Here is a 17252-nt window from a genome sequence, read left to right as displayed (position 1 = left end):
GATGGCGAAACGACTGTTTATACACTCACCGATAGTAATGACCGGAGTTTAAAACTGGAGGTCCCACAATGAAAGCGCACACCACCGATGGGAATTTTATGCTTTCCAGTTGCCAAATGGGTGTGGGTGGATGGAATGTGTACGTGACCTGAATTGCATTTGAGTCCTTTTGGCTGTTTAATTGTACTCACACAATGTTTGACTATTGATTAAATATTATTGAAGTTGTAATGACAATCTATGGGATGCATGAGCGTCGAATGCTTTGGAATTGTTGGTAGGGGGGGACATTGCCTATCCAAAGTATGAAACACAGATGCAGCAATTGTCGAATTTAAGTTTTTTTCCCCCATCGGCGTCTTAGATACCCAGGGACAAAAAGAAGATAATGTCAACATGTCAAAAAATTGTAAGGTGGCTGACCTCAAAACTTTCCCAAGATATGTACACGCTTGTTGGTAGATCCACATAAAAAACTGCGATGACTCTTGGGGGTCCATTGCGGCTACCTGCTCTCGGTGCGCGTGACAAATCATTGCTGAATTCAAACGTTTCTGAGACATTATTGCCCGAAGTCGCAGAGTGCTGAATGATCGCTCTGCTTCACAAGAGCTTGCAGGACAAACAACAAGCGATCTGAAAAGACGTTACATTTGAGGAAACATGCGGTGCACCTCCGCACCATGTTGGCAAACACCTTCCGGTATTCCTCCAAATTTGGTACAGTCAAAGTCAGACTGATTGTGGAAGAAACCGAGTTCTCATTCAAGAGAAACCGAGAGTTCAGGATATTTGTTGACTATGTCAGGGTTGAATGAACCGGAGATGAGCATTTCACTCCAGTCGTGCACAGTCAGGTCGGTTGAAGCGAAGCATTCTTTCAAGTTTTCAAATGCACTGTCAATGAATTTGAAGTACTCAACTCTGGACACTTCCTCTGCAGAACTGGAATTGCATTCAGGTGTGCCTTCAATCCCTTCACATCCAATCTCCTGGGGAATTTACGTTTGTGGGGAAGGGTCATAGTTCTTGATGGGGTTCACCACCATCTGCTTGAGCACCAGCATCCAGAGCAGTCAGGCTTTACACCAGAGGTCAACGATTAACTGTATCCTTGCTTTTTTTGGTCCTCACCGAACACAGAAGAGAGTTTTGGCAGGGGCTGCTTTCAGCCTATGTTGATCTCTGTAAAGCGTTCAATTCAGTGAATCGGGATGTCCTCTGGAGGCTTCTTGGTCTTCGTGGGGTGCCACCAAAACCGATCGATCTGATGTCTGAACTCTACTCTGGTACTGAGAGTGCTGTGAAGTGTGGTGGTACCATCTCTGACTTATTTCCAGTTGTTACTGGAGTTCGTCAGGGGTGTGTACTGGCCCCACACTTTTCAGCACTTGTATGGACTGGATTTTAGGGAGGATGTCGGAGAGATCAAACTGAGGTGCATCGATTGGTAATGTCAAGATCTCTGACCTTGATTTCGCAGATGATGCAGTCGTCTTTGCAGAGACTTTAGACATCCTTTTGGGGGCCCTCGAGGTGCTGAATGGGGAGTCGGAGCCGCTGGGATTACGGGTTTCTTGGGTCAAAACTAAGATCCAGGCTTTCGGTGACATCTTGGATGCTGCTGTCCTGTCTGTCTGTTTGTGGTGAGGATGTTGAGGTCGTGGAGAGATTCACTTACCTCGGCAGTGATATTCATGTCTCTGCTGGCTGTGAGTCAGATGTCAATCGACATCTGGGTCGGGTCTGGGGAGTCATGGATTCACTGGATAATGGGGTGTGGCACTGCCGGTACCTGTGCGGGAGGATGAAAGTCCGAGTTTTCAGGTCCTTGGTGCTTCCAGTCTTGCTCTATCGATGTGAGACTTGGACTCTGACCAAGGACCTGAGACGGAGACTTCATTCCTTTGGTACCAGGTCTCTTCGGAGAATCCTTGGCTATCGCTGGTCGGACTTTGTATCCAAGGAGCGGTTGCTGAGAGAGACTCGGATGAGATTTGTTACCTGCATAGTCCATGAGCATCAGCTGCGGCTCTATGGACATGTGGCTCGTTTTCCTGACGCTGATCCTGCTCACCAGATTCTCTCAGCAAGGTTGTCTCACGAGTGGAGGAGGCCACTGGATTGGCGCCGGACGAGCTGGCGTCGCACTCGTCTGGTGTCGACCTCCTGGTGTAGGCCCAAGTCCGCTCACAGCCGCCAGGGAGCCAGTTCTGGCGCCACAATGCGAGCAGGAGAGGGAGGCAGGTCCGCCTGCCGTTCGGTCCCGTACTCCGAGCCAGCAGAACTCCAGAGCCAACCGAGGTGAGGCATGAGGCACAGCAAGGCCAAGCGACACGACGAATCGAGGAACGAACCAGCGCAACGAGAGAGCACGCTCCGAGACCAACAGCCTCGACCAGACGCTTTCTTTTTATGACTCTTCCTCCCCTTCTTATCCCGAACAGAACCTTTTTATACTCGAGTCCTCGTCACTTCCAATCGAGCCCTTTTATTGGCCCTCCGCCGTCGCCTTCCGCCAATTGTGATCACGGGGCGGAGCCATCCGCAGCACTGTCCTGTTACATCACGGCAAGCCTACAGGGAATACTAAAAGGGGATACGCATATACACTTACACTAACCCGTCTCATATCTAATTACGTGACAATTATCATTTCCCCCTTAAAGAAATGGACATTTACTTGACAACTTATCACCACTGAATTACTACTTATTACATCGAGATCCTGGTACAACTCGAACAGCATGGCATACCTAATTAAACATCATAATTACCCTTTGAATGCACACCCCCCCCCCCCCAGACGTAACAGTACACATTCATGAAAAGGGATCAGGCAATAACCTTGAGCACGCAATCATCAGTGAAGATTGGTGGCGAAGCAGTGCAGGTGGATCCTCAACTACTTTTCCAGTGACTCGCAGTTGCTGCAAAAGCATCACGAGATCTGGCGTCAATATTCAAGTATGAGATGTGCAGTCATCCACCAGCACTGTTTGCCACCTCCCGAATGCTTCGACAGCCACAGAAGCCAGTACTGGCAGATTCCATCTGGGCCCTCCTCACACCTGACCTTCCAGAGATCACAAGCCAGGTTCAGTACGTGCTGGATGGTGGAGCACTTGTTCAGCGCATCCCATGGACACGTGGATCCACATACAATAACATCTGCAGGTTGTACACCGAGTATGTCACAACAAAGTATGGGGAGGCAATTGTCATTTTCGATAGTTATGAGGGTACATCCACCAAGGACATGACACACCAGAGACGAGCAGATAGGAGGACTGGAGCAACCGTGACTTTTGATGAGGGCATGCCTGTTACAATGAAGAAAGACGAGTTCCTCGCAAACAACACAAACAAGCAACAGTTCATCAACATGCTCAGTAGCCAACTGCGGAAGAAGAACCGTCAGACATATCATGCTTCAGGTGATGCTGATCTCCTCATAGTGCAGAAAGCAGTGGAGTCTTCAACCACAACAAACACTGTGCTCATCGGTGATGATACAGATCTGCTCATGCTCCTTATCTACCATACCAAGCTCGAGTCACATGACCTCTTCCAACCTGAGCCAAAGAAGAGCACAAAGAACCCACGTGTCTGGAACATCGAGGCTCCCAAGCAGCAACTGGGTCCCAGTGTGTGCACTCACATTCTCTTCATCCACGCGATCCTTGGGTGTGAAACTCCATCCCGCCTGTATGGCATTGGTAAAGGAGCCACCCTCAAGAAATTCACAACCAGTGATGACTTCCGTGAGCAGGCTGCAGTGTTTGACACAGCTTCAGCTTCCACAGCAGATGTTGTGGCAGCTGGAGCGAATGCTTTGGTCTGCCTGTACAATGGTAAGCCTGGGGAGGGACTCAACTCACTACGACACAAGCACTTTTGTGAGAAGGTGGCTACTAGAACTTCTTATGTACAGCCAGAGAGCCTACCACCTACCTCTGCAGCAGCAAAGTACCACAGTCTCGGCGTGTACTACCAGGTGCAGCAGTGGAAGGGAACCGTGGATGAACTCCTGCCGCAAGACTGGGCATGGAAAGAAAGTGATGGGGGGGGGGCTCATCCCTGTCCAAACTGACTTACCACCAGCTCCACAGGAACTCCTGCAGGTCATCAGATGCAGCTGCAAGACAGATTTGCAGCAGCCTAAGGTGCACATGTAAGAAGCACGACATTGAGTGCTCTGTTGCATGTAGCAACTGCAAAGGATCAGGGTGTGCAAATTCATTTCAGACTGAATGCGATGACGATGACGATGACGATGATGAAACCAGTTGTTGAGTAACCAGACAACCTAAAATATTATGTTGCCTTAAATAGTATAATAGTGCTGTTACTTTAAAATAATGTCTTCAGAAGCACATGACTTTTTATCATTACACATTATTAGTGTTGTTGAACATCAGTCCATGCACTATTAAAGTATATACATGCAAGGCCATAATAAATGGATTTAAATCATTTAGAGGTCTTATCTGAAGGCACAGGTCATCTCAATATTAAAAGCAGACCATCTTCCTATGGAAATATGTGTTTAGTATTACATATATAGTTAGAGCGTTGCTAAATATCCCATTGTAAAGTTGCAAAAAGTGGTACCAGAGTACGGTAAAGAAACATTTTGGAAATTTTTTATTTTTTTTTAAACATTTTAATTTATAAAACATTTTTTCCCAGCACTTGGATTCATTAGGACTTTTTATATGTTATGTAGGACACATTTATGAGTAATGAACAGTTATCAGATTTTCTGCTGCAATTTGTGTGAGGTTCAGTCCTTATTTGTCTGCCTGGACTATTCGGATAGTGAGGTGTAGATGCAGTCATCACTGTTTGCTGGACGGTACAGTCCACATATAAACATGAGGTGGGAGTGGAGGGGATGCCGTAGCCAGAGGTATTCCTGGGGGTGTGGGGGAGTGAGAGCAGTGCATGGAGAGTGAGGAATAGAGTCTTTGATGAAGAGAGCAACACCTCCACCAGGACGAGGCACAGGTCTGTCATACCGGAGGAGGGAGAAACCAGGAGAGATACTTGGGAGTCAGAGACGTCTTGGGGGAGGAAAGTTTCTGTTAGGCAGATTATGTCTGGTTTGTCAGTGGCAACCTGTATGGAAAGATCTGAAAGGTTTGAGCGAAGGCCCCGGATATTTGAGGTCCACACTTTTAATGAAGAGGTAGGGGGGGAGGCTTTGGGTGCAGGGGTTGGGGGGAGGGGGAGGGAGGACAAGGGACGAGGGGGGAGGTAAGGAGGGTTGTTGAAAGAGTGTGGGGTATTGCAGAATAGCTTGGGGAGGGGGCCGAATGAGGAGGAGAAAAGGCTCTGTGGTGCTGGGGAGAGGGGGACAAGGACAAGAAAGAGGGAAGAAGGCAGTTGAGGATTTGAAGTGGCGGAGTGAAGAGATGGAGGTGAGAGGGCAGTGGAAGGAGGCAGCTTTGTGGATGGGAGGGTGGGGGGGGGGAACTTTGGGAAGGATGAGTGAGGGGATGAATGGTGCGAGAAAGGTGAGGGGGGAGTTTTTGAGTGGGGTGAGAGGGAGGCTTGGAGGGAGAAGAGTGGGATGGTTGCTTTGAGAGTGAGAGTGAGGGGTGAGAGGGGTGAGTTGGCACTGAAGTTGGAAAAAAAGGAATGGTTGATGGAAAGTGAACATTCATAGCAAACTGGGGTTTTTAAAAAAGTTTTAGGTCAGTTATGCGATTAAACACATTTCTTGAGGGGTGCAATAAAGGCGAATTCAGAGAATGGAGAGAAGAAACGCTGTAACAGTTGGATTTTTTTCGGCAAGGTATGAAGGAGAGGTCGAAATGAGAGCAGTGTTTAAATAGCCGAAGAGTAGTGCATTATGATACAGTAAAGAGAACCACATGTGTGAAAGAGGTTGATGAAGCATTATAAGAGATCGTTTTTGTTATTATTATTAATGTTTGAGAGAGTTTTCAACAGATTAGGTCATGGAAGTGTTGTAGAAAAAAATGGAGGAAGAAGAAGAGGAGGAAGAAGAAGAAGAATCGGAGAAAGGTAGCGTTTTTTTTTTTTTTGATTTAAGATAAGAAATAGAGTGATTACTTGGGAGGGATGGGGGATGTTAAGAAAGTGGGTAAGATAGAAATTGAAGATAATGGGGAGAAAAAACAAATAAACACGATCGTACACCGAGGGGAACAAAGGGTAGGCCTCAAGCCTCAAGGATAGGCTTCAAGCACCCAGTAAGCCAAGTTCGACGAAATCTCATAAAATAGCACAATTTTTGAAACAAAACCGAACTAGGAACACACAGTAACATGTCGGTGAGAAAATAAACAGTTAAAACGGGACAGATAACGACCGGAAACTTAACTTTGGGATCGTCAGCAGGGAGCCCCGAAGGAGACCTGCCAACACTCCAAACCCAGAACCAGAAGAAACAACGATGAAACTTTGTCAGGTTAAAAAAAAATCACAAACACAGGATGAAAAACGGTGTTTATCGGTGCTTGCTTATTGCCCCGGTGAAAGAGTATTTGATTCCTTGTTGCTCATCTGGAAAGAGAAAAGGTTTTTACGACTACAAAGGAATGTTTGTATTCTACCTCCCGACGAGTATTCCCAGCATTTATTTATTAAATTCTTTCTCAAAGCACGAACTGAAGCTAATTTGCATTTTTACCTCATTATCTATCTATAATTCCAGCAATCTGTGTGTGTCTGTCTGTGACCGCCGTTTCTCGACGACCGCTGGTCCGATCTGATTGAAACTTGCCAGGAATATTGCCAGGGACCCGCGGATGTGCCTTCTCAAGGTTTGATATCAATCGGACAAGCGGATCCCAAGTTACGGCCATTTATCTGTCGACCAATGACAAGACACGTGCTATGACATCACGAATGACGTCACAAGTAATGTTTATTTATTTATTTATTTATTTATTTTTGCACGATTGACGGTCCGATCTGATTGAAACTTGCCAGGAATATTGCCGGGGACCCGCGGATGTGCCTTTTCAAGGTTTGATATTAATCGGACAAGCGGTTCCCAAGTTACGGCCATTTATCTGTCGACCAATGACAATACACGGTGCTATGACGTCACGAATGACGTCACAAGTAATGTTTATTTATTTATTTTTAATTTTTAATTTTTTTATTTTTGCACGATTGACGGTCCGATCTGATTGAAACTTGCCAGGAATATTGCTGGGGACCCGCGGATGTGCCTTTTCAAGGTTTGATATTAATCGGACGAGCGGTTCCCAAGTTATGGCCATTTATCTGTCGACCAATATCTGCGAGAGAGATAAGAGAGGGACGGGAGAGGGGGGATGAGAGTGGGAGCGAGAGAGAGGGGCGAGAAAGGAGGGGGGAGAGAGGAAGGGCGAGACAAAGGGGGAGAGAGGGGGGCAAGAGAGGGGGTGAGAGAGGGAGGAGAGAGAGGGCGAGAGAGAGGGGGCGAGAGAGAGGGGGGCGAGAGAGAGGGGCAATTCTTCAACACAATTCTTCTTCGTTTGATATGACGTCACAATTGACGCTGGGGACCTGAGTATGTTTCCCGAGTTATGGCCGTTTATGATACGGTTGGTCCAATCTAATTGAAATAATGCCCCAATCCAGTCATCGTTTACGCACCTACGGGCCCGTACTAGTCCATCTATAATTCCAGCAATCTGTGTGTGTGTGTGTGTGTGTGTGTGTCTGTGTGTGTGTCTATGTGTATGTGTGTGTCTGTGTGTCTGTGACCGATGTTTCTCGACAACCCCTCGTCCGATCTAATTGCAACTTGCCCGGTATATTGCTGGGGCCCTGAGTATGTGCCTTTTCAAGATTTGATATTAATCAGATAAGTGGTTCCCAAGTTATGGCCATTTATTTACCAAACCAATGACAGGACACGTTGCTGCGTAGGCGTGGCCGATGGGGAAGACAACCTCAGCCGTGTTCCCCATTACGGGTTACAACGTACGGACTTCCGGATAGTGATGACTTCGTGTATTCTAATAATTTCTCGATTTCTTCTGCGCATTTAAAGATTAACACAATGCCCCAATCCAGTCGTCGTTTATGAGAGCGAAGGAATGGCCTGTGTGTGTGTTTGAAAGTTAATTTTAATTGTATTTTTCTCTTCTCTTCTCTTTGTGTTTTTCCTTGCGATGACATTGCGAAAAGGCAAAATACGTTGGCGCTAATTGAATAGTTGGCCATTAAAATGAAATTGCGAATAATCGTAACTGCGATGTGAACCTCCGGGCCATGCACGTACGGCCACGTACTAGTAAATTCAATGAACAATTTAGTTTCCCACAGTCCCAATTCTGGTTCTTCTGGGTACTTTACCCTACAGCCCAGGTTTTTATAGTTTATGATTTTAATCTTGGCGAAGCTGTCGGCAGAAGCCAGACTCTCTCACTCATGTTCAGTAATTTCACTTTTTGATTTTTTTTCACACCTCCGCTAAAATGATTACAACATTGAATTTTCCTTCCTCAAAACCATCAACCTGAGACCTTAGTTACACAAACTGGGTTCATCTTGCGATAAATGTACTGCGGACTCTGTAGTACATTCAACGTCACAAAGGTTTTTATTGACAACGCTCAGCTCCATTACCGGTGCCATGCGCGACACACGGCACTCACGTCAAATCCAAGGAAGGTCAATACCTCACAATATCTCCCTCCTTTAATTACAAATCCAACCGGTCTGGATGTTTAGATACACGGGAGGACCTACGCAAAGGAGTTGTTGCAGGTACAGATTGAGGTGACTGACGTGTATCAGTAATTATGCCAATTCATGCATACATGGGTGCATGAGGATGTGGTTAACAGGAGTCATGTGACCCGCCCATGTCCCGATGCTGTGCTGTGCGCCTGGCCATGAATAAACCTGTTGTTCCCACTTCAGAGTCTTCGTCTCTGACTATTTAATACATTACAGTGACATGGACAAATGCACCAGACTGGCAGCAGGTACAGACAGGTACAGAAACTTCAGGTGGCGACGCATTACTGATAACTTCAGATGCAGGCTCGGACGCAACAGTTGCATTCTCTGACAACGGAACAATAACTGGATGAATCGCAGGTTTCACATCATCCTCCAACTCAATATAACGCAGCTTGATCTGATCCACATGTTTCCCAACTGTACGCCCATCTTTCAGCTCGACACAAAAACCATGAGTTCCTTCCTTGCTGATAACAACACCTGGCAGCCATTTCGCTCCAAGGCCATGGTTCAGTACATAAAGAGGATGGTTTACAGCAAAGCCACGCAATACAGCCATGTGATCATGATAGTATTTCTAACTCTGACGCTTGTTATCAACAGTTTCACCGATGTCAGGATGATCAAGAGAAAGTGTGGTTTTGAGTTCTCGCTTCATTAAGGGACTGTGGAACAGATGTTTGATGGAGGGGAGATTGTTAGTGGGCCGTTGAAACGGGCCGATGGGGGTAATGGAGGGATGATTGAAAGTAACACAGGAATTGAACAGAACAATGGTGTGAAGGAAGAAAGATTGAAAGTAACAGAGGGGGAAGGGGAAAGACATTACACTGGAAAAATACAGCCAAGCCAATGCATTCCCCCCAAACAGCCCTTTGACAAGGGACAAAAGGACTATCTATACAAAGACTAATGAAATAACTGATCCTCGGGTCACCTACATGTCTATATATACTCTCCCCCTGGGGTACGTTTTCCAAAACCATAACAATATGTTTACGATAATGCTAATACTTTGATTTTTATGACAATAAAAATCTTGTGCATTTACATTTATACCTTTTGTGAGTTCATTGTATTCATTTATCAGTTTCTGTGGAGGGGGTTACTGGACTTTTTCAACACCATGGAGATGTTTAGCTGAAAGACATTGTAAAAGTGTTACCTAAAGAAGTGGAAATAGATGATATTCCTCGAATGGATGCTCGTGAATGTGCCATTGATGTTTCTGGGTTAAGTTTGGCCTGAATCTATAAATGTGATGCCATTCAGGTAGAAGATGTACCGCCAACTTTGACTGCTTGTACTTGAATATAACTGTTAATAATCAAAAAGCCTTTTGCACTACGGAGTGCTAAAAAAAAAAAACCCCAAAAACTTTTTTAGAAAAATTTATTTTGGCCTAAAACACTACCAAGCACTCACTTATGAATCTCTGAAAGCTTGACGAAGATCCGTTAAGGAATCTCGAGAAAAATGGCGACACACAGGCCTACATCGACAGACAAGCAGCTCTCTTACAGTATAGTAAGACTTACCTTGCAGGACTCACTTCGCCGCCTTGCATTATCACCTTGCGGCCTTGCACTTTACCTTGGTGTGGCCCATACATCCTGTTGGTTCACTTAGTGACCCATGTATCACTTACTTTGCTCATCCATTTTACTGGACCACCTGTTCAGTGGCCTATGGTGTCGCTCTGCCTTGTAGTGGCTAATGGTCATGTTCCCCCACCACCAATAACTGCCTTGTACAGAAGTTCAGTGGAGGAAGATGTGTTTGTTGTTTAGAAGGGCCACCCCAAAATGGCCTGTATGCAGGACCATGGCCTGCCGGGTGTTTTTTGTAGAAGGGCTTCCAGCCCGAAGATGAACAAGAGGAAGAGATGGCGATGACGGCAAGCAGGTTTCTCCTCCTCCAGCATGAAAAATGTTTGCATTTGTGTTTTGTTTTTTTCCTTCAAGGTCCTGAGTCAGACTTTGTAAATACAGCATTTGATGATTGTTAGTTGTTTACAATTTTAAAGCCCACTGGTTATGTATTTTAGTTTCAAAATTCCAGCAATTTTGGTGTTACATAAGGTTGTTGTGTGGGTCAGTTCGGTAGCTCCCAATGCATTCGGTGGGACATATGTAGTTTAAATTGTCGCATACGTGGAGATAGTGTTAAGGCAACAAGCTAAGTCGATACTTGGGGGTAGTTACACATGAATGGTATGCAGGGATGGTGAATTGGCTGTCTCATTCTCCTTTGGGTCATCTTTGTGTACAACTCGGGACGAGTCTGGGGAACGGGAAGCGGGTAATGTTACGGCTTTATAAACCGTATGCCGAAATTGAAACGCACACACAACGTAGACTCTTATAATAGTTATTTCCGTTATGTAGATTAAGAATAGCACCTTCCTTTGTAAAGATTATTATGTAAATAAATGCATTAGGTTGGGTAGCTAGTGCCCCCCTCTCAACCCAATAGGACAATAGCAACATCAGCATGTGATGGTGTGTGCCGTTACTGCCGTCATCGTGTAGGGCGTGTGTTGTTTCACTGCCATGGCTTCTCCGCATGTGTGAATAACACCAGCATTCTGGAACCTATGCCCAAAGCCATGGCTTTAGAAGCGCACACCAAATTCCCATTGTTTAAAGCCCGACCAAGTCCTTGTTTGTCTGTTCGGCTGTATGGACATCCACCCTGTGCTGTGACTTCTTACCATCTATCCCTGTACTGTATTTAATTTCCCTAATCTCTGTTCATTCCCCTTCACCTGAACACAACTGGTATACGGAGCAGGACATGACACAGCCCCCTTGCAATAATTGCCCCATTCCCTGGCTTTGTGCTATGGACATTTTTGGACATATGGATTTTGTCTCGAGTGCATGGGGATAAAAGCGATTCCCCATGTTAAGTGCGGAGCTCCGCTCCAGGTGACAGCAGGAAGGGCCAACTGAGTGCATATCCGTGCGGGTAGTAGAAGGAGCGGGACTGCGGGGGCATCCCCCAATGGCTGGTATGGGGCCAGCTCATAAGATGTGACATGGCCCTATAGCTAGCTTCAAGCGACCTCTTAAGATCTGACATGCGGCTCTTTTGCCCCACCTGCGCCAGGGATTATAAAGCTGTGCTCCATGTATTGGTTCACACTCTCTCTGCCCTGGTCATTGCTCTGTTTTACCTGGCCCCGGCCGCTTTGGTTTGTGGTTCTGACAGAGCTTGTGGACCCTCGGTTGTGGAGGGCAGTGTCAGGGCCATTCCGGAGAGCGGCAGGGAGAGTGGTACCAAGCTGGGGAGGGAAACGGTTACATGTACCAGTTGGCTGAGGCCACCCTGCTCCTCCCAATGATCTCCCCATGTATGAGTGTCTGATGGGTACCCTGTTGTGTTATCCAGAAGGTAACGAGTAGGTAAAGCTAAACCTGCGACATGTGAATTTTCTTTGCTTTTTGTAAATACACACATTGATTGCCTTTTATTGCATTTCCCCTTTTACTGCCCCGGTTGCCCTTTGACTCTATTAAAGCCCTTGAGTTCCCATCCCTTCTTTCCCACACCCCACATTGCTTGTTGTAAATAAATTATTCTTGTTGAATGATATTTCCAATCTGCCCGTAGCTGTCCTTTCTTCCATTGGTCCAGCAATGTCAGTATGTAGATTAGCTGCAATATTTTAATATTATGCAGTGAGAGAAATACAACATAGAATATAGACAATAAAAATGCTTCAATACTTCTGATAGATAAGAATAAAGTTAATCAATTACCCAACTCTAAGATATCTAACCCATTTCGTGAGGCTTGACATTTTGTTACAAATAGCAATATACTACGTTCCATGAAAAACAACTGTTCTGTATTCTCAAAGTACAATAACAATCAATTTCCTCCAGAATTACAACATTTAGGGGCACATTTGAGGTTCACCTTTATAAACGAGGTAGTGTACATGTAGATCATGTGCGGTAAATGGTAATATAACTTCGGTTATCGATATGCATGATTTAGGTTGCAACTGGTCATTTGAAATAGAATTGCTCAACGTAGAACAAGCTGATGAGTCTTGTATAAAGGATGAATATTATCCAATTTGTAATGATAGTGCAAATGTGCAATTAGTAAACAGGGTACAAAGCAATTAAAGAATGAAAACTTTGCCATAATCTATGTGATGACGACTGACTGAACAACCTGCAAACAAGTAAATCACAAGATTCAAAAGGTATTTGGATGGTTTGTTAAATGTCCTTGTCCAAAAATTGAAAGTTTGATTTCATCCACTGAAATGAAAACGAGAGAAGAACCTTCAGAGTGTAGGCTTTATTCCATTTGATTGAAGCCGCTTCTACGGGCACATCAGGGGATACAGGTGCAGCAAGGAGTACATAAGCAGTAAGGTATACACGTGCAACTAATCACCGCAAAATAAATCAGTATAAGCCCGGAGTCCAATATACTCTCAATTCTCACCATTCAACGAGCACCAAGTGAACCGCCGCCGTAAACGACAATGCCCCTGGGACAATCTCCCCGACCGAGCGGAACCTTAGCTTTATCTATTCCGTGCTCGAGCCGTGCAACATGTGATCGCACGTCACGACCTTCAATTCACCACATTTTCCCCGTCTTTAAAATGTAACTAGAGGCCCAACTAACGCACCATGATTACTTAAGCGCTACAGGAGTATACATTTCAAGCAATGCGAGCTATCTAAACTACAGAAGCATACATGCCAAGCAGTGAGGATTATTTTGAGTTGTAGGAGCATGGTAATGAGCATCGATATATTATGTAACGAGCATATAGGGGCATGAGCATCGAGGATGCCGATAATCCCCTTTACAGATTGAGTCGGCGAGGGGTATTATCCGTCGACCTCTCCGGGAGTAGATGGCGGTTTCACTTGAGGAAGGCTTCCGATCCTCTTGGTGAGCCTCGACTCGTGCCGGGGATGACTCCCCGATCGCTCTCGGGTGGAACGCGGCAGCTCCGTCGCCACCATTCTCGGGTGGAGTTCCTGGGGGGGGGAACACCTGGGGAGGGGATGTCAGAGGGAGGAGTGCCAGATGGTGGTGTACCTGCGGGAGGAGTACCTGAGGGAGCCAAATGGCGAACCGACACAGTGGTCTCCCTGCCATCCGGGAGCCTGACATGAGCATACTCTGGATTAGTATCGATGAGTTCGACCCCCTCCACCATGGGTTCATACTTGCTTTGTCGTACCGGGCATTTCATGAACACTGTTCCGGGATGGGTTAGCCAGTTGGGCACCGATTGGCCGTCAACATAACGCCGCTGGTGAGTAAACATTCGTTCGTGAGGAGTTGCATTGGTGGACGTGCAGAGCAGAGAGCGTATGGAATTCAGAGCGTCGAGAAGGGTAACCTCCCACCGCTCGGGCCCCAGTCCTCTTGATTTCAACGCCAGAGTTACGGCTTTCCAAATAATTCCATTATATCGTTCCACCTGCCCATTACCCTGTGGGTTGTAACCCGTCGTTCGGCTAGTTGCTATGCCGTGCTCTAATAGGAATTGTTTTAGCCCGGCCGACATGAAACACAGCCCTCTGTCTGAATGTATGTACGAAGGTTTCCCAAACATAGCGAAGAGGTCAGACAGACATTTCACGACAGTGCCCGAGGTCATATCCGAGCACGGAAATGCGAAAGGGAACCTTGAATATTCATCAACAACAATGAATATGTATCTGTTGTCTGTCTCGGTCGGCAGGGGCCCTTTGAAGTCAATGTTTAGTTTCTCGAAGGGACAAGTGGCCTTGATCAATCTGCCAGAAGCCGCGCCATAGAATCTGGGTTTTAGTTCAGCACAAACAGGGCAAGAAGCATTCATTTGTTTAATATCTTCGATAGAATAGGGAAGGTTTTGTCTGCGCACGAAATGTGCCATTCTGGTTACCCCCGGGTGGCACAGAGACACATGGAGGTCTTGCAAAACCCGACTGATTGTCGCCGAACAGTAGACCCGAGAGAAGGTGTCTGCAGCAGGGTTTTCCCTCCCGGGCCGGTAAACTATGTCGTAACTATAGCAGGCTAGGTCTATCCGCCATCTCATAATTTTTTCATTCTTAATTTTCCCGTTATTTTTCCCATCAAACATGAATGCCACGGATCGCTGGTCCGTGACGAGCGTGAAGTGGTTTCCCAGTAAATAATGTCTCCATTTACGTAGGGCCTCGACGATGGCGTACACTTCCTTCTCTATTGCCGAGTGTCTCTGCTCGCTTCCAGAGAGAGTTCTCGAGAAGAACGCGACGGGTCGCCCAGACTGATTAAGCGTAGCAGCTATCGCGTGATCAGAAGCATCTGTTTCCACCACGAAGGGCACCGAGCTATCGATCGATAATGCCACGGAATTACTGATATCATCTTTGAGGCTGTGGAAAGCTTTTACAACAGCGGCATCTGGTGGGAAGTTTTTGCAATGCACTAGGGGATTATTTTCTCGGAGTATTGGGAAATCCATCTTGCATAGTAAGCGAACATGCCGATCACCCGGCGCATTGTCTGCAGGTCCTGAGGTGGTGGTAGCTCACGGAGCGGGCGCAATCGTTCAGGATCAGGCTTAATTGTGCCGTCGGCTATCGTGTAGCCAAGAAGGTCAATTGACCTTGCCGAGAATACGCATTTCTCGTAGTTGAGAGTCAGATTATATTTTCTAGCAATGCTCAAGAATCTGTCCAGATTCATATCATGTTCCCCCTGATCCCTACCGCACACTGTGACATTGTCCACGTAAACAAAAGTATCTTTGAGGTTTTCATCTGAGATGATGTCGTCCATAACTTGTTGGAAGCAAGCTACTCCATTCGTGACACCGAACGGAATCCTCCTGAATTGGTAGAGGCATCTACCTGCCTGGAATGCGGTGTAAGGTTTGTCTTCCTCTCGGATGGGAATTTGATGATAGGCGCTTCGCAAATCGATGGTGCTGAATATCTTATAATTGGCCACGCATTCGACCATCTTGTCTATGCGCGGCAAAGGGTAGGCATCGAGTTGGGTGAAACGATTGACCGTTTGGGAATAATCGACAACCATTCGTTTCTTATGGTTCTGGTTGGCGGTGACCAACACCTGTGCGTGCCATGGCGAATCGCTCGGTTCTATAATTCCTTCTTCCAGTAATCGCTTGGTTTCTGAAGTGATGAAGTTCATATCAGCAGTGGTATATCGCCGCGATTTGATCGCTATCGGTTTACAGACTGGCGACAAGTTCGCAAACAGCTGGGGGGACGTTACCTCTGCGGTGGTCAAAGCATTTAAAATTAGACGAGGTTTGCTTCCTCCAAAGGGTATTTCGACGCTCGTGTGCTGCTTGAGGACATTATGACCCAGAATTACGTCTGAGCATAAATCACGAAGCACCAGTACCCTTACATCCCGATGCGTGTACCCTTTTACGTCCAATTCAACATTGCAGTACCCTCGTACGCGGGACTGTAGTGATGTGGCGGCCATGCATACCGTATTGTCTGTCGGGTGGATCTTCCATTTCCTGCCCTTCACTAGCGAGCTGTTGACGAAACTCTCAGAGCTACCGGTATCAATCAGAGCCTCAGCCATATGCCCGTTAATTCGTACGTTGATGATAGCCTTGGATAGATCCCCCGGTGAGGCTGCAGTTAGTTTCTTTTGTGAGTAGAGAGCCGCAGAAGTAGGTTTATTTCTCCTTAGAGTAGATTTACATACCCTGGCATAATGCCCTTTCTTGTCACAATTCATGCATGTGGCATCTCTGGCGGGGCATTTGTGGCGGAGGTGTCTTTTGTACCCACAAAAGAAGCATTTACCAACCGGAGTAGTTGCTGAGGAGTTTGACGAGGTCTGGGTATCTGACTCCTCGGGTTTTTCTCCATCCTCTGTGTCAGGCTGTGTCTGTGTCTGTGGGGTTCCTTGAGTTTCCACCGTAGCGGCATTCATTAGCAGCATCGGTGTCCCAAATGACTCAGATTGCTGCTGAGCCGTATCCATCGCTCGAGCCTGGTCGACTACCTTTTCAAGAGTGGGTTGCGCTTTCTCTAGTAAGTGTTGCCGTATGTGGGCTGATCTGAGTCCTTGGATAAATGCCTCCCGGGTCGCTTCATTTCGGTGTTCCTCGGCGCTTATGGCCCGGAAGCTGCCGTCTTTTCCCAGCTGTTTCAGAGCTTGCAGGAATTGATCGATTGTCTCCCCGGCTGCTTGCTTGCGTGTGTTGAGAAGATGTCGTATGTATACCTCGTTCTTGCGCTTCACGTAGAGCGCCCGCAGCACGTCGATCGCTGCTTCGTAGGTGTCACACTCCGAGAAGAGCCTGTATACGCTGGGCGAGACATGATTCACAAGGGCGGCCAATTTGTCGGCTCCCTCTTCGATGATGGTCAGATAGTGTGAGAAGGAACGGAACCAATGCGACCATTTCATTTCTGAGTCAGTCGCGTTTGTGTCTGCGTCGAACCTCTCTGGTTTGTAGATCTTGTCCATCGTTGGTTGAGAGAGCCGAGAAAACCAAATGGAATAAATTGAAATGAAAACGAGAGAAG

The 17252-nt window shown here is 46.5% G+C and overlaps 1 protein-coding gene across 1 annotated transcript in view; it reads right to left on the bottom strand.

Moving 5' to 3' along the window:
- LOC147021255 (cytochrome P450 2D20-like) overlaps positions 1 to 148 on the bottom strand; it is a 53100-nt gene extending 52952 nt beyond the window's left edge. The window contains exon 1 of the mRNA XM_085891050.1: positions 30 to 148. The gene's annotated coding sequence lies outside the window, so the exon portion shown is untranslated. The remainder of the gene's footprint in view (positions 1 to 29) is intronic.
- Between the last annotated feature and the right edge of the window lie 17104 nt (positions 149 to 17252).

The sequence above is a fragment of the Eptatretus burgeri genome, chromosome 8, assembly GCF_056783735.1.
Source record: "Eptatretus burgeri isolate ZD-2024b chromosome 8, Ebu_testis_v1, whole genome shotgun sequence".
NCBI classification, from domain to species: Eukaryota; Metazoa; Chordata; class Myxini; order Myxiniformes; family Myxinidae; genus Eptatretus; species Eptatretus burgeri.
This window is presented reverse-complemented; position numbering and strand designations above follow the sequence as displayed.